Source organism: Macaca thibetana, chromosome 15, assembly GCF_024542745.1.
Source record: "Macaca thibetana thibetana isolate TM-01 chromosome 15, ASM2454274v1, whole genome shotgun sequence".
NCBI classification, from domain to species: Eukaryota; Metazoa; Chordata; class Mammalia; order Primates; family Cercopithecidae; genus Macaca; species Macaca thibetana.
Genome location: NC_065592.1, coordinates 54,912,543 through 54,933,890, shown reverse-complemented (window position 1 = coordinate 54,933,890; position 21,348 = coordinate 54,912,543).

Here is a 21,348-nt window from a genome sequence, read left to right as displayed (position 1 = left end):
TACTTAATCTTTTAAGTATTATTATTTTTCAATATAATTACTTTGTGTGTGCTTCCTCGGAAAAGATGGAAATCATCACTATCTAAGCATTGAAGCATGCTGGTTTGATTTTAGATATCATTGACTTTATGCTTTTGTTCAGGATTTGTGGTCCAATTCTTACTCAAATGTCCTCATACATGTTAAGTCTAGTCTGATAATATTCTTTCCAACCAAAAATTTATTGTAAAGTAGAAACACTCTACATTTCAACCAATAAGATCAAAGTGACAATATGTTGGTCTTCATTTCTCATTGATTATGTACCTATAATTTTTACCAAACCACATTTCTCCCAAGAGATCCCTAAGGAGTTTGGCAAGTAAAATTTCCATGCTTCATTACCCACTCACAATGATACCAGTTTTCTGCTCCAGTTCTTCTGGAAAAACAGAAGTCCATCCTCCAGTTTTTCTCCTTCAAGCCTTCCTACTGATTTCCCTCTTAGGCTTGCCTCTCTTCTATTGTTTTTCAAGGTCTCCACTGGAATAAACTATGTAGGAGAAAGAACTTATTATCTTTCCCCGTGTGTGTAAGGATGATCACTCAATTAAAAATGGGGAAACTGAAAAATCATTACACTGCATTAGATAAGCAGTTTCTTTATTGCATTATCAGGTTTGCTTCAGATAAAATTATAGCTATCACCAGGAATGTACTTGTTACCTACATGGCAAATGTTTCCAGCCAGTATGTAACAATAAAATATGATCCAAATACATTGTTTAAATTCACATTATTATTAATTTATTCTACATGTTGATTCTTTGTCAAACAAAGGTTTGGAGAAATTATTCATCTGAGGAAGTTCTCAGCTGGACTTCAACTATTTATTTTCTATTCATTTTTAAAAGGATTTATTCTGAAAGGTTTCTTTTTTATTTAAAACCTTTCATTCAGAAGCATACTGAATGAGGCAAGAAATACAGTATAAAGAATTTTGAGCAGTGTTTGTAATTTTTACTAAATGATAAATATTAATTATTATTTTAAAAGACAATAAAAAGTTAAAGCTCTTAGTTTCTAACTATTGTGCATAGCAATCTACTGAGTTAATACAAATTCAATTTGTAATAATTATTTCTGTAATACATAAATTATATGGTACAATATAATAAGCGATAATAGTACATATTACAAAATGATCTGACATCTTAACAAAAAACATCCTAACACATGGCTATTATACTAGAGGAAAATAGTATTGTGAAGTAGCTATACTTGCAATTCACATAGAAAATGAATCATAATGCATTAATGCCTTTGAATAATTTGCAAGTAAATGAACCAAAAAACTACATGGCACGACGTAGGTACTTATGTTATTTGAGGGTGAAGAGGGGTAAGGGTAAGGGGGAGAAAAATTAGAATAAAGTCTGATGTTAATAAGTGCTTACATGTGTGCTAAGTCATCTTATAACATTTAACTCTATGTCTGAAATGCAATTACTTTCTATTTATTATTTTGCTGATTTGTTTGCTAATAAAATGTTATTGCCCAAATGACAACATTGAATTAACTACAAAATGATGCTTTTGAAGATTAGCTAGATTAAATCGTAGAATCCAATAACTGAAGAATTACTTCAGAGATCATCTAGTCACTCCTAAGTCTCCCAGTAGCAAAATCCCTTTACATCATTACATAAAGATGACTGTACATTCTGTCTATGGCAAACCCTGTATCCAATATCTGGATCCCTTCTTCCTCACTAAGAAAATCTGGAGCTTTATCAAGGTTGCAAATATGCCTAATTAAATTTTCACCATCAACCTTGTGGTTTAGATTGGCCTTATCATACAGGTCTGGTTTAAAAAATAAATAAATAAGCAGAAGTCTCCTAGAGGCATCTGGGAAAGCATGTTCTTTCCTAATGAAAAAAGGATAGGTGCCTTATCTCTATCTCCAATACTGATGTAATGGAGGAAGCTACTGTGATAACCATCTTGTTGCCTTGAGAGAAAGATCAAAAGAATTGCAGAGACTTTGACCCTGACATCCTTGGGCCCTAAAACAGCATTTAACTACTTCTAAGTAGTTTGTTATGTAAAAACAAAATAAAAATAATCTATTTTTTAAACCATTTATGAACTGGATTTCTCATTCTGCCATCTAACATATTCTTGGCTTATAAACTATCATTAAAATGTTCCAGAAGTGGTATATCCAAAAAACAACAGCAAACATACATTATTACTAAAGTTCTCCCACCTGGATTTCTATAGATACTTTCAACTTCATATGTCAGAAAGTGAGATAACCATAGTCATCCTGAAACCTTGTTTTTTATTTTATATTTCCCGCCTTGCTGAAAGGAACTTCCTTCCTCTGAATCACTGAAGTCAGAAACTGAGAGTACTAACTTCAGACTTGCTCCTCATAGGCTCGGTGCATTTTCTGCATTAGCTCATTTAATCCTCTTACAAACCTGACAAGTCAGGTATTCATATTATTCAATGTAAGACCAAAACATGGAGGTGCTAAATATTTTTCCAAGTTTACACAGCTATTAAGTAACAGAGCTGGGATTTGAACAGAGACAATTTGATAACAGAATTCAATTTTGATACATTCTTGATTCTCCCTCATTCACTCACCGTGTTCAATAGTTACCAAATCCTGATTATGTTGTCACAATACTTGTCAAGTCTGTTTGCTTTGCTCCCTTCTGGTTAGTACTGACATGTCCTCTATTCAAACAAGAAACTACATTACAGCAATAAATAATCCAAACAAGAGGAAAGGGAATGTTTATGTAGAAGGACAAGTGGGAAAGGAAACTAACACTTACTGAGTCTTTATAGTATACAGGGCTCTGTATTAGTTCATTTAATTTTTCATCATGTCTCTATGAAGTAGTTATTGTTGTGCCTATTTGATAGATGAGAAACTAAGTTACACAGGTAGTCATCAGCAGACCAACTGGGTTGAAGGATAGTGATAAGAGGTAAATGATCAAGGTGTCATGATGTTGTTATTGATTGGTTTTAAAGGGCATCAGTTGTCCACATAGGGACAGTAGTTTAGGATTTTTGATAGTGAAGTTATATAGTTTTGTGGCCACTGATTCTAAGTCTCACTGGTGTGAAACAAGTAAATATATAAGACTGATCACAAAAGTTTAATTATCTGAGCAATTTACCCACAACATGTTTTAAATATGTCGTCGTAGCAGCCTCAAAATATTCTCTAGAAGCCAAGCTTAAATTGATCCATGTGGGTCCAACTCTAGTCACAATATTTCAGAGAGAAAGCAAAATCCTAGGCTGCTTGATTTCTAAAATTTAGAAAACATATTGCACTATAAAACTGCTTTTGAAATCTCCGTAAGAAAAATGTTCATTGAGAGCCAAATCAGATAAGTGGTCTGGTTTTATGCTCAGTTGAATGATACCAGTTGCTTCACAAATTTGCCAAATTTTAATATATTTGCTAACTTTAGTTCACATATTATTTTTCTTTTTCCACTTCTCTTCCCCTCGGCTGCTTTGTCCTCTTCTCTTTTGTGTCTGATTATAATATAATAAACATACCACAGAGCTGTGCTATTCCTCAAAAATGTAAATGCAGAAAATAAAATCATTGTTGAATGTTAGACTCAGGCTGCTTCCCGCCATTTACAAACTGCTAGGCTCATTTTCATATGAAGCCCTGGAAATAGAGGGAGTTAGACTGCAAAATGAAATGTCCTCGCAGGTTATTCCTGCATGGAGGACCACTGACAAATTTTATGGCCTTGGATCCAGAAATAAACACCATTCGGTGACTGTTTGTACAGTCAGCCCATTAAGTGCAATGATTTGTATGTCCTCAAGAGATCCCTTAAACTACAGTGCCCTGTGTTTGCAGCAGCTTGGCAGGAGTTGTATTTTTTTTTTTAATCCTGCAGCTTACTGGCCAATAAAGTGTGTGCAAGGCACAATACCTCTCCAGTAAATAGGAAAGGAAAACATTGTGACTGTAGGGCTTCACGGAGTCTCTGAGCGATGTCATGTATGCAAAGAGCATTGAAGGCTCATCTATTTTGTTTTGTTAAAGCAACTTTCTTCATGGATGAGGATGCTTACCCTATATTAAACATCCTGTAACCTGTAACTATGGCCAAAATAGTCTAATAGCTATCTCTAATACTTCCTAAGAGGGTTTTACAAAGTAGAACCTTACAAAGATAATAATGTTATGATGACAATGGCTCAATCAGCATTCTAAAATAAAGATTACCAGTATTCATGGAGTTTTCTTAAGCAAGCAAAGATATTCATATTAAAAAAATATATTCAGTGGGGTAACCTCTGCCTAAAAATTGGTGAATCCCTTCTCCAGTTAAATAGTGGGCATTATTTTCTAGCATTGTCTAATCTGTGTTCATCCTATTTTGGGTGCCCTGTGCTTTTTATATAGTTGGTTAGTTTGTGGATGTTCACTTGTAGGTGCAGGTTTTATTGTTGTATTTGCTTAAATGATTGTTCAAAATCCACTTTAAAATTTTCTCAGTAAATCTATATAGATTTTTTCCTTCCAATTCTCTCTAGAAATTCCTGGATGCCTGCTTTGCATATTACCCAAGGAATGGATTTTTTTGATTGATTGATTGTAATTCTGAGTCTTGCAATCTTTTTGCTTTCTGATTACATTATATGCTGATTTCTGAATATCTTCAGCATCATTTAACAAACTGAAGTCAGGAAAATTGAAAATACTTTTGGATAGAAAGAATTTTAGTTGGGGTCCAGGATAAAAATGGGTTTTCCATATTGGACAGAAATATATGCCATCAAATGCCATTACCTCTCTTTCTCCCTTCTGTTCTCACCCCCAACAACTGAAGCTCAGGAGAATATTTCTAACTTAAACTGTGTTATGTACTGGGAGCCCAAGTTCACGTACGTACAACACCTTACATACTGTTGGAATTGAATTAAAGTGCTAAAATTTAAATGTGAAAATATTTACTAAGCCACAATTTCAGAATGCATCCAGTCTTCTCTTTGAGTAGCTATTATATATTAGGCACTGTGCTAGGCTCTAGGGATGCAAAGACAAGATCCATGACTCAAGGAACTCACTGTATAGTAAGAAGAAAGATAAATCGAGTGTCAATTGCTAAACACAGACATACAAATTGAATGTCTAACTTTTAACTCTATTCTTTTATTGGGTGCACAAAAGAATGTAATTCACAGAGCAAAATGAACATGTTTATAAAAAGGGCTACACTACTAAGAAACAAGGTAAAGTAAGACATCATATGTGGGTGTTGGGGTGGGTATTTTATTTAAAACTTGAAGAAACTGAATGAGTAAGCTTAACCCTCTACCTATCAATATCTCATAAGTGAAAATAAGTCAAAAAGTATGAAGAAAATTGCATAGTACAAGGGCACTATATCCAGCAAAAGTTTAAATACATCTTAAGATTGTAATACAACTATAAAACTGGTCTGGAAGTTTGATTATGAAAATGCAAAAATTTAACTTGGATGAAAAGAAATAGCAAAAATAATCAATTGATAACTCTATTGTTACTTTGGTCCTTAAATTTTAAAAACTCTTCGTGGAACATATATTTATAAGCATTTTTAAGCAACTACTCTGTGTAAAACACAGATGCATGTGCAAATATTGATGCCTTTATTACAAGTGTTCTGCTTTTCTTTTTCTTGATGAAATCAATATCTTTGTGGCTATTAATAAGAATTTTGCCATTGACTAGTCATAGTTTTATTTCAGTTTTCATATGCTAAACATGAAGGCTACGTCTCAGTGTGGTTCGGAATTTGTAGCTCACTTTGTGTCATGTTCTCTCCTACAAGATCCTTAATTGCTTCTTGTCTCATCTTGTGCCTACCACCACAATCCTTGTGAATTTTTGCCGCCATCACACATTTGTTTTTGTCCCTCTGCCCTCCTCCATCCCCAGTTCATTCAGTGACTTCTTGGAGTCCAGCACTGCTTCAGAAAGTCAAGCCATGGAGTTGATTTTAAAGTTGGCTCTGGAAATCTCAACTGATGCATTTGAGCTTTCCTTAAATGCACTTGCCTGTCATGTGTAGCACTTAAACAGCATCTCATGTGAGGAAATCATACATAGTTTATTTAAAAGCCCCTCAGCTCCCTTGTGGCAATAACCAAGCACAGGCAGCTAAATCATTGAGTGCCTCTGTTGTTTGCTGCAAATCATAACATCAAATACAGCATGAAACACATGGAGGAACACCCAAAAATAATTTATGCTGATGAACCCCAGCTATTAACATAAGTAGCACTGTCTGCCTGCCTTGCTGAAAGTTAGATTGGGTTACAAGAGGAGGGAATCAGAACTGAGCAACAGCTTAAATCTCTAATGGGTTTATGGGGTATAATTAGAGCAGGTATGCATATATAAATCATATTTAACATTTCCAAAGTACAATCACATTTGGTCTTTTCAAGAGTAGAAAAATGAATAAAATAGAGATATTAGGGATAGGAATAGCCCCAGGAATTACAATTCTCCATAATGATAAACAAAACAATAACATTGATGAAAGTGAGTTTCTACCCTCTTCAGAGTTCTCATATTGAACTAAAAGTATCATGATTTTACCAAAATAACAAGTCAAGAGATAAACCCCCAGGTGTACAGTTGTATATGTGATGGTTACTAAGCAAATTCAAAATTCAGCAGAATTTTACACTTTTTCCCTCTCCTACTCTTCCATTGAAAGGTACAACTCCAAGCCATGCATTGCCTATTTAGGCTACAATAGGAAAGGCTGACCCAGGCATAGCACTAATTAATTAGAGAGCTCCATCAGTGTCAATTTCTCTAAAAATCAGTTATCTCTATAGTAGCAACCTCAGAAGTCATGTAAGTCCAAAAAATGAGGTATGAAAGTATATTCAGAAGAGTGTAGTAGCATCAAGGTTCTGAGGTCATATTTTCTTGGAATCAATATTAATAGATTTTGAAACAAACAGGAAGTGAGTCACATCTGACACAGTAGGTAAGATGTCATATTGTGTATGAGTGAGTTCTTGATTTCATACCAGAAGGCTTCACTTACGTCCTTTTATAAGACATATCAGATTTTAAGTTGTGGAAGGAAACACACTATTGGAAATAAGGAGAAAGCATGCCAGCAGGGCCATGGAGATAAGTCGTTGTATGAAAAAGTGAAGAGTCACAGGGGATAGTATGCAAACATAATTTTAGGAAGCTGAATTAAGTTGTGTAACTAGCACTCACTTAGAGCGAAAATCCTTCATTTATATACACTGTAAAATCTATAACTCAGGCGTATTTAATTCCTTACACTTAAAAAAATAGGATTTAGAAATGCTGCAACATATCGAAATTTTGAGCTTTCTAAACACTTTCTTAAGAAAGAAAACAACACATTTCCAAAGCATGTTCTTGGACTAGCTGTGCAGAAGAAAAATGACTAAGATTTAAACTACAAGTCTCTTTCTTTATTCTTTAAACATGAACAGATTTTCACCCAGAAATACAGGACAGATCCAAATGTTGATGTGCAGGATTATAAAATTTTGCTAAGGCTGTCTGCAGCATGAACCAAGGTTATAGTTTGGTTCCTACTGGTTTTCCTTTATGCCAGAAAAAGAGACACCAACAATTATAATAGCTTGCTTTCTCTCTCTCTCTCTCTTTCTTCCTTCCTTCCTTCCCTCCCTCCCTCCTTCCTTCCTTCCTTCATTCCTTCCTTTCCTTCCTTCCTTCTTTTCTTTTCTTTCTTTGTCTTCTTTCCTTGCTTTCTTTTTCTTTCTTTCCCCTTTTGTCTTTCCTTTTTTCACCCTTTTTTTTTTATTCATAAAGATGTCACATCCTCTCTACATCTTCAAGTTTCTCCATGGCCTTCCCTTGGGAGAATGTGGGGTGTTCCAAACAACAGGAACAACATCCATCTAATATATTTTTATTAAACACCCATTTGTATTTAATCACAAGGGATACAGAAAGCTGTGCTGCTATCCCACCGGGCCCAGAGGAAAGAGCATAGAGCCAAAGAGAATTATATTATTTAGCTTTAAAATGTAATAAAATTTGCCTTGCTAGGTTTGAACTCGCTAGGAACCTGTGACCTCTTTCTTCTTTCTAATTTCTCCTTTTAGATGGGAATGTTTATCTTATGCCTGCGCCATCACTGTATTTTGGAAGCACATGCTTGTTTGGTTTCAAACAAGATAAATCATACCTCAAGTCTCACTTCTACCTGATTTCAATAATCTTTAGATGAAACTTTGGACTAAGAGTTTATGCTGGAAAAGGGCAGTCGGTTCCTTGGAATTGCTCCTCACGTGACATCCATTGATATCATTGTGGTGTGGCCTTGCTACCATTAGGTGGTGGTTAGTGGCCTAACTGTCCACTTGGCCTTCTCTGATATCCCCCTACTAGGGAGGACTAGAGATGATTTATTATAGCTAGAAAAGAATGTCCTGTCTTCATACTCAGTTGTGTTACAGTCTGTTGAAAGCGGAAGGCTATATGCCCACCTGTCTTTACTGGTGGGAATGGGAACCAGACTTCTTCTGTGGTATTTGAAATGGGTTAAGATTTTGGGGGCTGTTGGAATGGTGATTAATATATTTGAATGTGAAAAGGATATGAATTATTTTGGGGGTCCAGAAGGTAAAGTGGTATGAATTGACCTGTTTCTGTCACAAATTCCTACCTTGAAACCCTAACCCCCAATGTGACTATGTTTGAAGATAGGGCCTTTAAAGATAAAATTAATATTAAATGATGTTATAAGGTTGGGATCCTAAGCCAATATGACTGGTAATCCTTATAAGAAAAGGAAGAAATACTAGGGATAAACACACTTGGAGAAAAGGCCACGAGAGAATGCAGGGAGAAGGTGGCACCCTGCAAGCAAAGGAGAAACAGAGAAACCAGACCTTTTGACACATTGATCTAGGACATTCAATCTCCAGAATTATGAGAAATAAATTTCTGTCCTTTAAGATAGTCAGTGGTATTTTGTTATGGCTGACTAACACAGTCTGAAAGGTGGAGAAAGGAAGGCAGAGTGGCTAGGGATCGTAGGGTGAAAGACTCAATATGAGAAAGGCGACAACCTAGGAATGCCAGTGGGTGCAGACAAAAATGACTGAACAAAAGCTTACTTTCTATAGCTAAAGGACCAGGAGAAGGGTAGTCTTGTCCCTCTCTCTCTCTCTCTCTCTCTCTCTCTCTCTCTCTCTATCTACAGTTCACACAGTGAACTGAATAAAAAGTACAATACAACATAGCAAGAAAATTATGACACAGCTAAAGCAGTGCTGAGAAAAAAAATTATGTCATTCAGATTACATTAGAAAAGAGGAAATCTCATGTCAACAATCTAATGTCTTACCCTAAGAATCCAGAAAAAAAGAAAAAATAAACACTAACCTAAAGAAAGAACAATTATCAGAGTACAAATTAATAAAACTGAAAACAGAAAAATCAATATAATAAAAAATTATTTCTTTGAAAAGATCAATAAAATTAAAAAATACATCACGAGATTTGACAAAAATAAAAGAAAGAAAACACACAAATTACCAATATTAGGAACAAAATAAGGATTATCTTTATAGAACTTACAGACAGCAAAATTATAAGAAAATACTTTGTACACAGAAATTTGAATCTTGGATAAAATGAACTTTTTAAATTTTTTCTTAGAGACAGGGTCTCACTCTCTCATCTGGGCTAGAATGGAGTTGCAGGATCTCAGCTCACTGAAACCCCTGTCTCCAGGGCTCAAGTGATCCTGCCACCTCAAGCCTTCTGGGTAGCTGGGACTACATGCCACCAAGCCTGGCTAATTTTTATTTTTCGTAGAGATGAGGACTCGCTATGTTATATGTTACCAAAGCTGGTTTTGAGCTTCTGGGCTCAAACCATCAGCCTGCCTTGGCCTCCTAAAGTGCCGGGACTACAGGTGTAAGTCACTGTTTCTGGCCTAATTTTTTAAATACACACAGATATAAACACACACACACACACACACACACACACACACTACTATAACTTACCCCAAATAAAATGCTATTTGAATAGTCCTATAATTATTAAAGAAATAAAATTCATAATTTAAAACATGCCAAAAAAGAAAACTTCACACCAAATGGTCTTACTAGAGAGTTATACGAAACTCTCAAAGAAAAATTAATACTAATTCAATGCAACCGTAGGGACAGTGGCATCAGTAAGATAACAGACTAGGAGGTACCAACTCGCAGCTTTTTCACCAAAAGACAGTGAACAACTACATACAGACAAAAACAGCTCTGGGAAATCTTCACATTACAACCAAGAAGTTCAGAAATCTTGTGGAGTACAAGAACTGAGGATGGCCACACAGAAAACAGTGAAAGCATCTGTTGCATCATCCCATGCTTCATTCCAGAGCAGCTCAAAACTGAGAGAGATTTCCCCAAAGGGGTTTTCCCTGAGGAAAAATAAAAGAGAACAGGTGAACCCCAGCAATCTTTCTCGCTGCCACAGTCATCTGCAGCTTTAGCCACCGTGGACCTCTGCAGTCTTTCCCAATGCTAAGGCCAGCTGAGAGAGCTACCCAAAATCCATGCTGGAGTGCTCTCTCAATAGAAAGAGCCACAGGAGTACCTATGTCTTGGATCCTGTGCATTCCCACTGCATGGAGGACAGTATAATAGATGTGATACAAAGAGAGTTATCCCTGGCCAGTGCGAGGACCACAGTAAACTTTACTACCAAGGATACCAACAGCCCTAGTAGCCACCACTTCCACAGACACTCATAGCCTTAGATTCTGAAGATTCCTACAGTCTTTACCAATGTTGACCTTAGCTGACAGAGTTTCACAGAGACCACACTGTTGTGCTCTTTTAGAATTGGAAATGCAGCACCCCAACCAGGTAATGCCCTGGCAACTGCCCGCAGGTGAAGTCTTTCCCCATTGAAACCAATTTGATAGGCTGGAAGAAGTGACTGCTCCCTCAAATGCACAGACATCAATGCAAGGCTATAAGAAACACAAAAGCAGAAGAAAACATGATCGCACCAAAGAAACACAACAATTTTCCAAAAACTGACCTAAAGAATGTAAAGATTGAAGAGTTACCCCCCTCCCCAATTTAAAATAATCATTTAAAACTATCTCAGTGAGATATAAGAGAACACTAATAACCAACTCAAGGAACTCGGGAAAGCACTATATGAATGAAATGAAAAGTTCAATAAAGAAATATGAATCATAAAAAGAAAGAACCAAATAGAAATTCTGGAGTTGCAGTGCACAATAAATGAAATGAATATTCAATGGAGAACTTCAGTGGATGACTCAATCAGGCAGAAGAAAGAATCTGTGAAACTTTAAGACAAATATTTTGAAATTATCCAGTCAGAAGAGAAAATCAATTTTGAAAAATGAATGAAGAAAGTTTATAGAAGTTATGGGATACCATTAAGTGAATCAATACAAGTATTACTGAAATCCAGAAGAAAATATAGAGAAAGGAACAGAAAGCTTATTTAAATAAATAATGGCTGTAGAGTTCCCAAATCTGGGGAAAGATGTAAATGTCCACATCCATGAAGCTTAAAATTCCAAAATAGATTCACTCTAAAGAGGGCGTCACTAAGACACATGACAATTAAATTTTCAAAAATCAAAGAAAAAGAGAATTTTGTAAACAGTAAACAAAAATTGACATGTCACATGCAAGGTAACCTACATAAGGCTATCAGCAAATTTATCAGCAGAAACCTTACAGACCAGGACAGACTGAGATAATACATTGAAAGAGTTGAAAGAAAAACCTACTAAGCAAGAATACTTTATCTGGAAAAGTTGTCCTTCAGAAATGAAGGAAAGATAAAGATTTTTTCAGACAAATAAAAGCTGAAGGAGGTCATCACCACTAGACCTGCTTACAGAAAATGCTAAAGGGAGTTAGTTATTCAAGTCAAAATGAAAGGGTGTTAATTAGTAACATAAAATCATGTTATCTGAAAGCACTAATTTCACTGGTAAAGGTGCATATATACTCAAATACAGAGTACTCTAATATTGTAATAGTAGTCTGTAATCCACTGTTAACTCTCATATTAAGGTTAAAAGACAAAAGAGCCATAGCTACAATATTTTCTTAATGGATATACAATATGAAAATATTTAAACTGTGACATCAACAATATTAAATGTGTGGAAGGGTATGAGTAAAAGTGTAGAACTTTGTATGTGATTAAATTTAAGATGTTATCAACTTAAAGTAGAATAATACAACTGTAACATATTTTATTTAAGCCTTTAAGGTTACTACAAAGTAAAACCCTATAGTTTATATAGAAAAGATGAAAGTAAAGAATTAAAACATACCATTACAAAACATCATCAAAAGGGAAGACAACAAGAGGAAAAGAAGGGAGCAAAAGAACTATTAAAAAGTCAGAAAAAATTAACAAAATAGCAATTAATAATAAAATTTAAGTTAATTAATTAAATTCTCCAACCAAAATACATACAGAGGCAGAATGAATTTTTTTCTTTTTAAGGAGTCAACTGGGGCAGCAAGGCCAAGATGGCCAACTAGAAGCAGACGTGATCTGAGGCTCCCATGGAAAAGATCCAAAACAGTGTGTGAATCCTGCACCAGAAACCGAGGTATACAGGTTCTCTCATTAGGACTGAGTAGGCAGCTGGCATGACCCAGGGAGAAGAAGGAAGAGCAGTGTCGTGTGGCAGCCCACCTGAGAGCCATACAGGTCAGAGGAGTCCCCAACCCCAGACAAGGGAGGCAGTGAGTGAGCATGCTACCCAGCCTGGGAAACCATGCTTTTTCCACAGAACTGTGCAATCCAAGATGGGAAGATCCCACTCATAAGCCCACGCCACAAGGGCCTTAAGTCCCAACCACGAAGCCCTATGATTCTCTTAGGCTAGAATTGGCCTAAGCCAGTTGAGTTCCCAGCGGGAGGGGTGGCCATCACCACTGCTGTGGCTGCCTGCTATCTAAGCCTTCTGAGCTCCTTGAGGGAGGTGCAGCAGCCAACACTGAGGTTGCAGTAACTCTGTAACTCCAGCCAAGGGTTCAGGGACAGAACTCTGATCTCCCTGGGCCTGAGCCACTACAGGGAGGGGTGTCCATCGTCTCCATGGACCAGCAGACTTAATCTTTCCTCCTGGTAGCTCTGAGGAATCTGGGCAGCCCAGATGAGTGGGTTTCCTCTCAGTACAGCACAGCACCTCCACCAAGGGGCAGTCAAAGTGCTTCATTAAATGGATCCGTCTTCCCATGCCACCCAACTGGGTGAGACCCCTCAACAAGGGTTATCAGACATCCTATATAGGAGTATCCCTACTGGCATCAGGTCAGTGCCCCTTGAGGTCAGAGATTTGAAAGGAAGGAGCAGGCACCCATCTTTGCTATTCTCCAACCTCCTTGAGTGACATCTCCAGGCGTGGGAGTGAACCAGATGAATAGGGCCTGAAGTGAACCCCCCACAAACTGCAGCAGCCCCAAAGAGGGACTTGACTATTGAAATAAAAACAAACAAACAGAAAGCAACAGCAACAGCATCAACGAAAAATGTCCCCACAAAAACCTCATCCAAAAGTCAGCAGCCTCAAAGATCAAAACTAGACAAATTCATGAAGATGAGAGTCAACGAAAAACACTGAAAACCCAAAAGGCCAGAGTGCCTCTTCTCCTCCAAATGTTTGCAACACCTCTCCAACAAGGGCAGAACTAGATGGAGGATGAGATGGATGAACTGACAGACATAGTCTTCAGAAGGTGGGTGATAACAAACTTCGCTGAGGTAAAGGAACATGTTCTAACCTAATGCAAAAAACCTAAGCACCTTGATTAAAGGTTAGAGGAGCTGCTAACTAGAATAAGAGTTTAGAGAGGAACATATATGACCAGATGAAGCTGAACAAGGCAGCATGAGAACTTTATGAAGCATACACAAGTATCAATAACTGAATCAGAGAACTTCATGAAGCATACACAAGCATCAATAGCTGAATCAATCAGGCAGAAGAAAGAATATCAGAGATGGAAGACTGTCTTACTGAAATAAGGCAGACAGACAAGATTAGAGAAAACAGAATGATAACGAATGAACAAAACCTCCAAGAAATATGTGACTATGTAAAAAGACTGAGCCTACAACTGATTGGAGTACCCGAAAGAGATGGGGAGAATGGAACCAAATTGGAAAACACACCTTAGGATATTATCCAGGAGAACTTCCCCAACATAGGAAGACAGGCCAACATTCAAATTCAGGAAATACAGAGAACCCCACTAAGATCTCCATGAGAAGATCAACCCAAAGACACATGATCATCAGTTCACCAGGGTCAAAATGAAGGAAAAAAAAATATTAAAGGCAGCCAGAGAGAAAGGCCAGGTCACCTACAAAGGGAAGCCCATCAGACTAAGAGTGAATCTCTCAGCAGAAACCCAACACGCCAGAAGACAGTGGAGGCCAATATTCAACATTCTTAAATAAAAGAATTTTCAACCCAGAATTTCATATCCAGCCAAACTAAACCCCATAAGAAAAGGAGAAATAAAATTCTTTTCAGACAAACAAATGCTGAGGGAATTCATCACTACCAGGCCTGCCTTGCAAGAGCTACTAAAGGCAGCACTAAATATGGAAAGGGAAAACTGGTATCACCACAGTAAAATACACAAAAATATAAAGACCAATGATACTATGAAGAAACGGCATCAACTGGTGTGCAAAATAATGATATAACATCATGTTGACAGGGTCAAATTCATACATAATCGTATCCTTAAATGTAAATAGGCTAAATGTCCCAATTAAAAGAGACAGACTGGCAAATTGGATAAAGAGTTAAGACCCATTGGTGTGCTGTATTCAAGACATCCATCTCATGTGTACAGACACACATAGGCTCAAAATAAAGGGATGGAGAAAAATTTATCAAGCAAATGGAAGCAAAAAAAAAAAAAAAAAAAAAAAAAAAAAAAAAAAAAAAAAGAAAAGAAAAGAAAAGAAAAGAAAAAAATGCAAAGGGCAAAGGTTGCAATCCTAGACTCTGAAAAAAGAGCCTTTAAACAAACAAAGATCAAAAAAGACAAAAAAGGGCATTACATAATGGTAAAAGGATCAATTCAACAAGAAGATCTAACTATCCTAAATATGTAAGCACCCAATACAGGAGCACCCAGGTTCATAAAACAAGTTTTAGAGACTTACAAAGAAACTTAGACTTGCATGCAGTAATAATGGGAGACTTTAACACTCCGCTGTTAACACTAGACAGATCAACAAGACAGCAAATTAACAAGGATATTGAGGACTTGAACTCAGCTCTGGATCAAGTAGACTTAATAGATATCTACAGAACTCGCCACCCCAAAACAACAGAATATACGCTTTTCTCCATGCCACATGACACTTACTTTAACATTGACCACATGATTAGAAGTAAAACATTCCTTAGCAAATGCAAAATAACTGAAATCATTAAAAAAAACCAGTCTCTCAGACCACAGTGTGAACAAATTAGAATCCAGATTAAGAAACTCCCACAAAACCACACAACTATATGGAAATTGAACAACCTGGTCCTGAATGATTCCTAGGTAAATAATGAAATTAAGGCAGAAATCAAAAAGTTACTTGAAACCAATGAGAACAAAGAAACAATGTAGCAGACTCTCTGGGATTCAGCTAAAGCAGTGTTAAGGGGGAAATTTATAGCACTAAATGCCCACATCAGAAAACTAGAAAGATCTCAAATTGAGACCTTAACATCACAATTAAAAGAGCTAGAGAAGCAAGAGCAAACAAATCCAAAAGCTAGCAGAAGACAAGAAATAACTAAGATCAGAGCATAACTCAAGGAGATAGAGACACACAAAACCCTTCAAAAAATCAATGAATCTAGGAGCTGGTTTTTTGAAAAAATTAATAAAACAGATAGACCATTAGCCAGACTAAAAAAGGAAGAAAAAAGAGCAGAATCAAATAGACACAATAAAAAACGATAAAGAGGATATCACCACTGATCCCACAGAAATACAACTACCATCAGAGAAGACTATAAACACCTTGATGCAAATAAACTAGACTATCAGGAAGAAATGGATAAATTCCTGGACACATGCACCCTCCCAAGACTGAACCAGAAGAAAGTCAAATCCTTGAGTAGCCCAATAACAAATTCTGAAATTGAGGCAGTAATAAATAGCCTACCAACCTAAAAAGGCTCAGGACAGACAGATCCGCAGCCAAATTCTACCAGAGGTACAAAGAGGAGCTGGTACCATTCCTTCACAACTATTTCAAATAATTGAAAAGGAGGAACTCCTCCTTAACTCATTTTATGATGCCAGCATTATCCTGATACCAAAACCTGACAGTGACACAACAAAAAAATAAGGAAACTTCAGTTCAATATCCCTGATGAACATTGATGCAAAAGTCCTCAATAAAATACTGGCAAACTGAATCCAGCAGCACATCAAAAAGCTCATCCACCATGATCAAGTCAGCTTCATCCCTGGGATGTAAGGTTGGTTCAACATACGCAAATCAATAAACGTGATACATCACATAAAGAGAACCAATGACTAAAACCATACGATTATCTCAATAGATGCAGCAAAGGCCTTTGGTAAAATTCAACATCACTTCATGTTAAAAACTCTCAATAAACTAGGTATTGATGGAACATATCTGAAAATAATAAGAGCTATTTATGATAAACCCACAGTAAATACCATACTGAATGAGCAAAAGCTGGAAGCATTCCCTTTGAAAATGGGCACAAAACAAGGAGGCCCTCTTTCACCACTCCTATTCAACAGAGTGTTGGAAATCCTGGACAGGGCAATCAGAGAAGAGAAAGAAAGGGTATGCAAATAAGAAGAAAGGAAATCAAACTGTCTTTGTCTGCAGATGACATGATACTATATTTAGAAAGCTCCATTGTCTCAGCCCAAAAACTCCTTAAGCTGATAAGCAACTTTAGCAAAGTCTCAGGATACAAAATAAATGTGCAAAATTCACAAGCATTTCTATACACCAACAATAGACAAGCAGAGAGCCAAATCATGAATGAACTCCCATTCACAATTATTACAAAGAGAATAAAATACCTAGGGATACAGCTAACAAGGGACATGAAGGAACTTTTCAAGGAGAGCTACAAACCACTGCTCTAGGAAATAAGAGACAATACAGACAAACGGAAAAACATCCCATCCTCATGGATACAAAGAATCAATATCATGAAAATGGCCATACTGCCCAAAGTAATTTATAGATTAAATGCTATTCTCATAAAACTACCATAGACATTCTTCAAAGAATTAGAGAAAACTACTTTAAAGTTTATATTGAACCAAAAAAGAGCCTGCATAGCCAAGACAATCCTAAGGAAAAAGAACAAAGCTGGAGGCATCACGCGATCTGACTTCAAACTATACTACAAGGCTACAGTAACCAAAACAGCATGATACTGGTACCAAAACAGACATATGGAACAATGGAACAGAATAGAGACCTCAGACGTAAGACCACACACTTACAACTATCTGATCTTTGAAAATCCTGACAAAAGCAAGCAATGGGGAAAGGATTCCTTTTTTAATAAGTGTTGCTGGGAAAACTGGCTAGCCACATGGAGAAAACTGAAACTGGACCCATCTTTATACCTTATACAAGAATTAACTCAAGATGGATTAAAGACTTAAATGTAAAACTCAAAACTATAAAAACCCTATAAGAAAACTTAGACAATACCATTCAGGACATAGGCATGGCAAAGATTTTATGATGAAATTGCCAAAAGCGATTACAACAAAAGCTAAAATTGACAAATGAAATCTAATTAAACTAAAGAGTTTCTGCACAGCAAAAGAAACTATCATCAAAGTGAACAGACAACCTACAGAATAGTAGAAAATTTTTGCAATCTACCCATCTGACAAAAGTCTAATATCTGGAATTTACAAGGAACTTAAAGAAATGTACAAAAAAGCAAACAACCCCATCAAAAAGTGGGCAAAGGATATGAACAGACACTCCTTAAAAGGAGACATTTATGCAGCTAACAAACATGAAAAAAAGCTCAACATCACTGATCATTAGAGAAATGCAAATCGAAACTGCAATGAGATACCATCTCATGCCAGTCAGAATGTCGATTATTAAAAAGTCAAGAAACAATAGATGCTGGTGAGTCTGTGGAGAAATAGGAACACTTTTACACTGTTGGTGGGAAAGTAAATTAGTTCAACCGTTGTGGAAGACAGTGTGGCTATTCCTCAAGGATTTAGAACCAGAAATACCATTTGACCCAGCAGTCCCAATCACTGGGATTCCTTGGGATAACCAAAGGAATATAAATAATTCTATTATAAGGATACATGCACACGTATATTTATTGCAGCACTATTCACAATAGCAAAGACATGGAATCAACCCAAATGTCCATCGATGATAGACTGGACAAAGAAAATGTGGTACATATACACCATGGAATTCTGTGCAGCCATAAAAAGGAATGAGAGCATGTCCTTTGCAGAGACATAGCTGGAAACCATCATCCTCAGCAAACTAACACAGGAACAGGAAAACCAAACACCACATGTTTTCACTCATAAGTGGGAGTTGAACAATGAGAACACATGGACACAGGGATGGGAACAACACACACCGGGGCCTGTCGGTGGGCAGGAACGAGGGGAGGGAGAACATCAGGACAAATAGCTAATGCATGTGGTACTTAAAACCTAGGTGACGGGTTGATAGGCACAGCAAACCACCAAGGCACACGTATACCTATGTAACAAACTTGTACTTTCTGCACACATATAGATTCAATGCTATTCCGGAACTTAAAGTAAAAAAAAAAAAAAAAGAAAAGAAAAAAGAAAAAGCCCACTATATGCTGCCTATAAAAGATTTACCTTAGCTTCAAAAATAGTAATAGGCTGAAAGTGAAAGGATAGAAATATACATTCCAAACAAGTAGAACACAAAAGATAGAAGGGGGTATATAAACTTATGTCAGACAAAATAGAAGTCAGTCAGAAAGTGTATCAAGAGAAAAAGAAGATTACTCCATAAGGATAAATGGGTCAATCTATCAAGAAGACATAATAATTATAAATATATATGTACCCCAAAATAGAGTGCCTAAATATACAAAGCGGAAGAGAGATATAGTAACATGATAATAGTAGGGGACTTCAATACTCCACTTTCAAAAGTGGTTACATCATCCAGACAAAAAGTCAGAAAAGAAACATCAGATTTGAACTGTAATTTAAATCAGATGGACCTAATAGACAAATATCAAACATTTCTTCTAACAGCAGCCAAATGCATATTTTTCTCAAGCATACATGAAATACTCTAGGATAGGTCATACTTTAGGCCGCTAAACAAGTCATAACAAATGTAGTAAGATGAAAATTATATCAAACATCTTTTCCATCCACTAAGCTTTGAAAGTAGAAATTAATAACAAGAGGAAAGTTTACAAATATGTGAAACTTAAATACACTCCTGCACAAGCAACAGACAAAAGAAAACATCAAACAGGAGATGAAAAAGTATATTGAGTTAAATGAAAATGGAAATGCAATATAACAAAATGTGTGAGATGCAGCAAAAGCAGTTCTAAGAGGGAGGTTTATACCTCTAGAAACTAGAAGAAGAACAAACTAAACCCAAACAAACTAAGCCCAAAGTTAGCCCAAACTTCTTTTTGAAAGGAAAAAAAAAATAATAAATATTAGAACAGAAATAAATGAAATAGAGAATAAAAAAGATAAACATAACTAAGAGTTTGCTTTCTGGAAAGCTAAAAATGGATAAAATATTAGCTAAAGAAAAAAGCTATGTCTCAGGTGAAGTACAAATGAAAGTGGAGACGTTACAAATAATACCACAGAAATGCAAAGGATCATAAAAGACTACTATGAGCAATTTTATGCCAACACATTGAATAACCTAGCTGCCAATATTTTATAATAAATCTCTCTCTCTTCCTCCCTCTCTATTTATATCTATACACACAGATCTATATTCTATTATTTCTGTTTCTCTGGATAACCCTGACTAAGACAAGCTTATAAATTTGAAGGCAGTTTACCATAATCTTCGGACACGAGCTATTGCTGTGGAAAGATTTCACTCTGTCCTGCTTTCCAATGCTATAACTGCCTGTGATGGTGGTGGTGATAATTTGTTTTTATCTAGAATCTAACAGGAATATCTTTTAACTCATGTTTTTCTGAAATGTCATGATAATGTGTCTCTGTGTTGAGTTTACTTTTATTCACTGTCTTCAGTATTGGAGGGTCATTTTCAATATAGCATTTTATGCACTTAAAATTTCCTTATGCTACCTTTTCTCCCCTGTTTTTTCAATCCTCTGTGCAAGACATCATTAATGTAATTACAGATGGCAAATAGGAATGATAAAACCAATAAGAACTCTTAAAACTTGTGCTCAAATGGGGAATATATCCATCCTTTCTGTTCATATTTCATTAGTCAAAGCAAATCACATAATCAGGGTTTATGTCTGGTGGGGAGGGCCAGTGAATATTTTGCCAATAATAAAATGTACTACACTCGGTGGCTGTTCATATTTGAGTAATCGTTGGCTTTGCAGGCACATCTTAGAGCTGACAGGCTAGCTTCACTGTGTAGTCATTGAATGAGGAGTCACGTATTTAACAGTGGAGAATGCACAAGTTAGTACATAGGGCATTTTCCCCCTATGGTTATCCAGTTTCTTTAGAAAGGAATCCTTAGACTCCTGCTTCATGTAATTTTGCCTGGCCATAGCTGTTCCAGAAGCAAAGAGGACTAAGTGAGCAGGTCTTCAATAAAATATCTTATTTTAGTTACATATCTTGTTCCTGTTTTTCAACATACATGAGTCTATAGTTTCCAGCTTCTTCTGTTAAATTTCCTCAGAGAGTAAACCTTTGTTCTGCCTGGGAGCATTCATCTGGTTAGGTGGCTTTATGGAACAATCTGGATTTAAATCTTTTATATATAGATGCACAAATAATTACCCCATTTTTGGTTTTGCCCTCACTACTCTTCCTAACGGGGAAGAGTATCTCAAATCTCTGAACTTTTTAAAAGTTCCCTGCCATTAAATGGTTTGACTCATTATCAGTATTCTCCTCACCATGCACTTAAGGTTTCAGTTCTTTCCAGCCAGTTGGATTTGTTAGAACTTTTCCATTTTGTTTCCAACTGATTTCCCATTGTCTCCACTTCCATAATCTTTGTCCAAGTGGGTTTTACCATTTTATACT